The sequence below is a fragment of the Nicotiana tabacum genome, chromosome 13 (genome assembly GCF_000715075.1).
Source record: "Nicotiana tabacum cultivar K326 chromosome 13, ASM71507v2, whole genome shotgun sequence".
Classification (NCBI taxonomy): domain Eukaryota; kingdom Viridiplantae; phylum Streptophyta; class Magnoliopsida; order Solanales; family Solanaceae; genus Nicotiana; species Nicotiana tabacum.
In genome coordinates, this window is record NC_134092.1 from 117,284,277 (window position 1) to 117,291,851 (window position 7,575).

A 7,575-nucleotide genomic window follows, 5' to 3' on the forward strand; every position below is an offset into this window, starting at 1 on the left:
AAATGATAAAAATGCGTTAACTGTGGAACTAGGAGAGGTAGAACATGAGAGAGATGATCTGGTAGTTGTAGTGGTTGACCTATAAGAAACCATCGAGGTTCTAAAGAAAGAAAAAGATGTTCTGATTGAAAAAATTAAAAACGTAGAACATGAGAGAGATGACTTGTTGGTAGTAGTTGTGGATCTAAAAGAAACAATTGAAGAACTAAAAAGGAGAAACAATTCTGGGAACATCCAAAAGGAAAAGGAAGTTGCAAGTGAGGCACATATTAAGATTGAAAATGAACTCAAATCTGTGAAATCTAGTCTGTGTGTTGAACTTGAAAGAAACAGACAACTTCAAGAAGATCTAGGTAGAGTTAAAAATGACCTAAAAAAATCTCTAAAGTGGACTTGGTCCTCTGATACAATCACGGCCATGTATACAAGCAATGTTGGGAACATGCAAGGAATTAGGTTCCAAAAGGAAAGGACTCCATACAATCCGCATAGCAAGTATGTTATTGTCCCTGATAACTGGCTTTGCACTCACTGTGGCAACTCTGGACACCTTAAAGAAAACTATAAGGCTAGAATTCAGTCCCAACAGAAAAATTAGGTTTTTGTTGAAAAGGTAACTACTGCTAAGGAACCCGGTTCCTCCATTAAAAACGTGTATTGCTTGCTTGGACGAAAAGAAATTCAATTCGCCCTTTTCCTCACTACAAGGGACCCAAACTTGTTTGGGTTCCTAAGTCTAATCCTTGATTTTCTTGTGCAAGGAGCAGTGAAAGGAAGCAGCCAAAAATTATATATGGATAGTGGTTGCTCTAAGCATATGACTGGAAGCATTAATGATTTTCCTTCACTCAAAGCCCTGCAAGGAGGGAGTGTGTCCTTTGGCAATGGAAAAAAGGGATACATTCTGGGAGTAGGAAGAATTGGGAAGTCACTCACTCACTCAATCAAAAATGAGTACTATGTGAACGGCTTGAAATATATCGTACTGAGTGTCTCTCAAATTTGCGACAAAGAAAACAAAGTTGATTTTTTATCAAAAACCTGCACAATCACAAATCTCGTGACTCGTGAAGTGGTTCTGTTGGCAAAAAGATTTAAAAACATCTATGTTGTTAATTTTGAGTCCTTGTACAATGGGGATCTTACACGCCTGAGTGTTATTGATGATGATACTGAGTTGTGGAACAAAATATTGGGACATGCAAGCTTTTCATTGCTGAACAAGTTGGACAAGAAGGACCTGGTCCGTGGGCTGCCCAAGTCAAGGTTCAAAGATAACAAGGTGTGTGATGCTTGTGTAAGAGGAAAGCAAGTCAGGTCCTCTTTCAAGCCCAAGAATGAAGTGAGCACCTCAAGGCCACTTGATCTTCTCCATATTGATCTATGTGGACCTATGAGGGTGCCAAGTAGAGGAGGAAAGAAATACATCTTTATCATAGTTGAAGACTACTCCAGATTCACATGGACCTTGTTTCTCAGAACTAAGGATGAAACCTTTCTAGTCTTTGTTGCATTTGTCAAGCAGATTCAAGTGAAGATGAGACATAATGTTATAAGTATAAGGTCTGATCATAGCACAGAGTTCGACAATGCAAAATTCGACGAATTTTGTGCTAAAAATGGAATAAGTCACAATTTTTTAGCTCCCAGAACACCCCAACAAAATGGTGTTGTGGATAGAAAAAATAGGACTCTTGAAGACATTGCAAGAACTATACTAATTGACTGTGGCGTAGCAAAAGGCTTCTGGGCAGAGGCAGTCAACACTGCTTGCTACTTGGTGAACAGGTGCATGATCAGGTCCTTCCTAAACAAAACTCCATATGAATTGCTGAACGGAAGAAAGCCCAAGCTAACTCACCTAAGAACGTTTGGATGCAAATGCTTCGTTCTCAATAATGATAAGGAGGCTTTGGGAAAATTTGACGCCAAAAGTGATGAAGGGATCTTTCTTGGATATTTCTCACAAAGCAAAGCATACAAGGTCTACAACAAAAGGACTCAATGTATTGAAGAAAGAATACATGTAATCTTTCATGAATCACACCACCTATGTGGGAAAAATTCACATGATAATATTGATCAAGATAGAGAGCGGTTGAAGGTTCCTGGAGAAGTTATTGATATGGCAAATGGAAAGGCATAATTGATGAGCCAAGTCAAGGAATTCAACGAAGAAAATACAATAGAACCCTTAGCTGATGCAGAAGAACTTGGTTCCTCCATCACAACAACTAAAGCAGAAGATATAGTTGTTGATGTCGTGCAAGGAACTCTTGATGCTGAGCAGAGAAGTGGTACTCACACATCCATAGATGTCAATAATGGATCACATTCTGAGGAACCTGGATCTTCCCACAATGAGATTCAAGTGTCTAACTGGAAGTACAAATGTTCACATCCTCTCCAAATTATGATCACTCCTCTTGATTCAGGAATTCAAACCAGATCAAAGACAGAAACTCGTTTGCCTTCTTAGCTTTCCTTTCTCAAATTGAGCCTAAAAATATCAAGGAAGCAGCGAAAGATGCTTACTGGATTACTGCTATGCAAGATGAACTTCATCAATTTGAGAGGAATCGTGTATGGAATATGGTCCCTCAACCCTCAGATAGAACGGTCATAAGAACCAGGTGGGTGTTCAGAAACAAGCTTGATAAATTTGGGAATACAACAAGGAGCAAGGCTAGGTTAGTAGTTCAAGGCTACAATCAAGAAGAAGGGATCGACTATGATGAAACTTTTGCTCCAGTTGCTCGAATGTAGGCAATCAGAATTCTCATTGCTTTTGCATCTCATATGGAATTCAAATTGCTCCAAATGGATGTCAAAAGTGCATTTCTGAATGAATATTTAAAGGAGGAAGTCTTTGTCAAGCAACCACCTAGGTTTGAGTGTCATGAGCATCCTGAACATGTATTCAAACTTGACAAGGCTTTATATGGACTGAAGCAAGCCCCTCGTGTATGGTATGAAATGTTGTCCAAGTTTCTTCTTGAAAATAGCTTTACAAGAGGATAAATTAACAATACCCTATTTCTGAAGAAACGGGAAAGGAACCTGCTCATTGTGCAAGTTTATGTTGACGATATCATTTTTGGTGCAACAAATGACTCCTTGTGTGAGGAGTTTGCAAAGCTTATGGGAAGCGAGTTTGAAATGAGCATGATGGAGGGATTAAATTTTTTTCTTAGGTTTGTAAGTTAAGCAAACCCCTAAGGGAACGATGATAAGCCAGCAAAAGTACATTAGAGAGCTCCTGAAGAGATTTGATATGGAAATTTCAAAAACCATTGATACTCCTATTGCCACTGCCACCCGTTTGGACTTGGATGAACCCGGTTCTCTTGTGAACGAAACCATGTACAGAAGCATCATTGGTTCACTCTTGTATCTCACAGCTAATAGACCTGATATTGTATTCAGTGTGGGATTGTGTGCTAGATTTCAATCCAGTCCAAAGGAATCTCATCTTAAAGCTGCCAAGAGGATTCTAAGATATCTTAAAGAAACGCAGGACTTGGATCTCTACTATCCTTCGGGGAAAATTTTGACTTAATTGGGTATGCCGATTCTGATTATGTTGGTTATCTGGTGGATAGAAAAAGTACATTTAGCATATTTTATGGGATCATGTTTGATTTCATGGGGTACAAGGAAACAAAACTTTGTGGCTCTTTCAACTGTAGAAACTGAGTATGTGGCAGCTGCCTCTTGTTGTGCTCAATTGTTGTGGATCAAGCAGCAATTGGAGGACTTTGGTGTATTTTTGGATTGCGTGCCATTAATGTATGATATCATGGCAAAGAACCTGGTTCAGCATAAAAGAACAAAGCACATTGACGTACGACATCATTTTCTCAAAGACAATGTTGAAAATGGTCTTATCTGCATGAAGTTCTGCAAAACAGAAAACCAAGTAGCAGACATATTCACCAAAGCACTGAGCAGAGAGCACTTTGAAAAGAATCGATTGGCATTGGGGTTGGTAAAATTAAACTGAGCACCAGGTCCTTCAATGATTGGCTATGAAAGAATGAACGGGGTAAAACAACTCAAAAGTATTTTCTAGCAAGTTCTAACTCATCTCTATACCGTTACAGGTAGACATGCATGGCAACTATAGAGCAAACAAGCAGCTAATGATATTGCATCTTGGTAAAAAGATGAGGCTCACATTTACAAAACTAAGTCAGGGAACCCGATTCCCTTGACTCAGGTTAGTAGTTCCCTTGTACTTTCATGCACATTTTTAACGGCTATAAAAGTGCCACGTCGTTAAAAAATTCAGTCTTTCTCTCTTATATCTTTAGAACTCAAACATCACACATGTTACCAACGACCTGTCTACCCAGTGATTCATACCCATTTTGTAACCGGTCCCTCACTTCCTCTAAATAACCCCTAAAATATTGTCTCTTTCCTCACTATCCACATCAAAGCCAAAAATTTCCTTTTCTCTCTTAAAGTAAACACTCTTACTCTCGTGTCATCACTTCAAATCTTCACTATGTCTCAAGATCGAGAAGTTTCAAATGTCTCCAATGTAGTTTTCACTGTGTCTTTGTCTCACAAAGCACATGAGCGAAAGTCTGAGTCCCCTTTGTCACCCAAGGCAAAACCCCATACCATACCAATAACCACCTACCACTTCCTTTCCAACCCAATCGAGTTCTGGTTCTCACTGCAGTCGTAAGACTCAGAACCCCAAAAGATTCGTTGCTGCAACCTCTCCTTTTGCCTCGCCGAAAAAAATGGCAGAAGGCGAAACAATAGACGGAGACGAGGGTCAGAAAGTTTCTAGTCAGAAAGTTGGCGAGAGTTCTGAAGCCCAACAAAGTGTGGTTCGTAGTAGTGAAGACTCAGCATCGCCCGTTTCAAGCTTTGATCTGAATATTGCCAATCCTACAGGTAATGTTCCTCTTGTATCCTCTGATTCTACCTTGGGGGTGAATGAACAAGAAGTCATTGAGAACATGTTACTAATCGCTGCAGATGGAGGTTTGGTTGGTAGGTATGAGCGTGAAAATAAGACCACTGGGTCTAAGGGGGAAGGTGAAAGTCATAAGGGTAAGGGTAGGGAACTGGTGCCCTTTAAAAATTTGGCATATGTCAGTACTACGGGGGAACAAAATAAGGGACCTGATCCCTCAGCCCAAGATGAGTCATCTGCTCTAACTTGGGATGAAACTCATTCCTCCTCAAAAGAGCCCCAGGTTAATACTGATCCTTTTCCTTCTCCTCACTTCGATACTGAGCCGTTAACCATTGTCTTTCCTGAGATGAGATCTATATATAAAAAGGAATATGAAAACAGTGAGGATGACTATGACAATGTGCCTGTAGCAAGCTTCTTTGCGGCTAGGAGTAGAAAGGCAGTTCCCAAAGAGCTCACTCTTAAAAGACCTACTACCAGGCTGCAAAAGAAGGAAACCCTTGAATATATTCTAAAGAAAAACAAAGAAGAGAAAAAAAAGAGAGGAAGCTGGTGAAAAGGGGAAAGCTGGTGAATGAGAAAGAAATGCCTCCAACACTTGTTGTTGGTGTTGACGATGAAGAGGTGAATGGGGAACCTACTTCCTTAATTTGTAAGTCATCTAAGAAACCTGTGATTCCAAAACACAGGAGAGAGCCATCTGTGAAAGCTGTGGAAGTGGAAAATGTTGAGGTAGACAAGTCTGGTGAAAATTTGTTTGAGAAGTCTGGTGAGAAATTGTCTGAGAAGTCTGTAAAGAAAGAGAAAAATATGAGAAAGTCTGTGAAAAAAAAGGTTGGTGACAACGAGGAACCTGGTTCCTCCAAGAAGGCCAACGTAAGTGTGGCCAAGGATGAAAGCAGAGAAAACCTGAGAAAACAGAGGGTACTGTGGGGTAGAACATTTGCCCCTAACATTCTTGACATGACAGGGATGCATAAACTGGTTGATATTTATGAGTTTCAAAAGTGGACACACTTGTTCACTAATGCAAGCCCCAAGGTGTATGAGGAAGAGGTGTGTAGTTTCTACGCATACATGTTCACAGTGGAAGATGATAACATCTGCTTGAAGGTCAACGGAGTAGATTTTGTGATAAACGAGACTGTGTTGGGGAACATTTTGGGAGTGCTTATTGAAAGGATCTCATCCATTGAGGAGACTTGTTCTCCCAATTTCAGAAGTGCTATTCTGAAGGATGATGTTGTGCAACAAGGGGAACGGGTGCACAAGAAGGCCCTCATTCCAGTGTATCAACTTTTGTTTGAGATAGTGAATAAGGTCATGCTTCCCCGTGTGGAAAGGTGTTTCATTACTTCAAAAGAAGACTTATTCCTCATGGAAGTGCTGGATGCCTACACCACTATCAATATGCCTGGTCTCATGATAGAGCATATGAAGAAAGTGGCTGACTTCAAGGATGGTAATCATGGTTTTCCCTATGGGTTCTTGCTCACTAAGGTTTTTAACTTTTTCAAAGTCCCCTTGGGAAAGCAATAGTGGGAACTCACAAGCAGACCTTCTCAAAGACCACCTTGGAGGAATGTGAGTGCATTGATAAGAAAAGGAGGATTGGCAGCAATTCCAATATCTCTCAATTGATTGATGCCCAGAATGCTTCAAATGAGGAGATAAGGAGGTTGAAGGCACGAAATGCCATTCTTGAGGGACAGCTTAGTCAGGCCCAGGAAGCACCTAGTTCCAGTAGTGCACAAGGCACAGAGGTTGCTCGCCTGACCAAGGAAAATGCAGATATCAGAAAACAGGTTGAGGACCTGAAGGAGCGACTGCTTAACGAACAAGTGTCTGCAAATGCTCGAATGGATATTCTCCTCAGAACCCTTGCCTCCTCATCCCTGCATCCTCCTTCTAGTGCTCCTTTAAGCATTTCTTTTTTCAGTGTCCAGTTAAATGTTGTATGTCCTACCTTGGTCCTCTTTTTGTTATTTTTGTGGCGGGTACTTTTAAGTTTTTTTTTTTGTGAATGATTGTGTAACAATGGTACTACTATTTCTGTTCTCCTTTCCTTCACAATTAATGAGCATCTCGTCTTTTTGCTATGCATGTTATACTCTTATGCTCTATTTTTAGCCATGTTTGTGTGCACACATGTGGCATGAGTTTACCATGTTGGACTTCTTTTTTTTTTTTTGCATATTACTTGTGATTAACCTTTTTTATGACGCCAAAAGGGGGATGATTGAGAAGATTGAGAGGGGGAAGAAGGATGAGCAGGTTCTCTCAGGGGGAATACAGGAAATATTTGTACGGTGAGCTGGTTCCTAGGGGGAATTTCAATTATAAGTTTGTCATCATCAAAAAGACGGAAATTGTTAAGTTATGTGTCTTTTTGTGTTTTGATGATCTAACAAACTTTATGATAAAAACCAGATCGGGAACCTGTTACACATCCTCAAAGTGCTCAAGAACAAGTCTCAAGCCGGGCACAAGTTCCAACAACTATAGTCAAAGAAATGACAAAGAGAACAGATGGACATCGGTTCCCTTACTGACTGTACCAGTCAACTTCCCACAGCTGTAAAGTCGCTGCAACTGTTCCTCTGCACACACGTAACAGTGCAAACAATGCAGCTTTCACT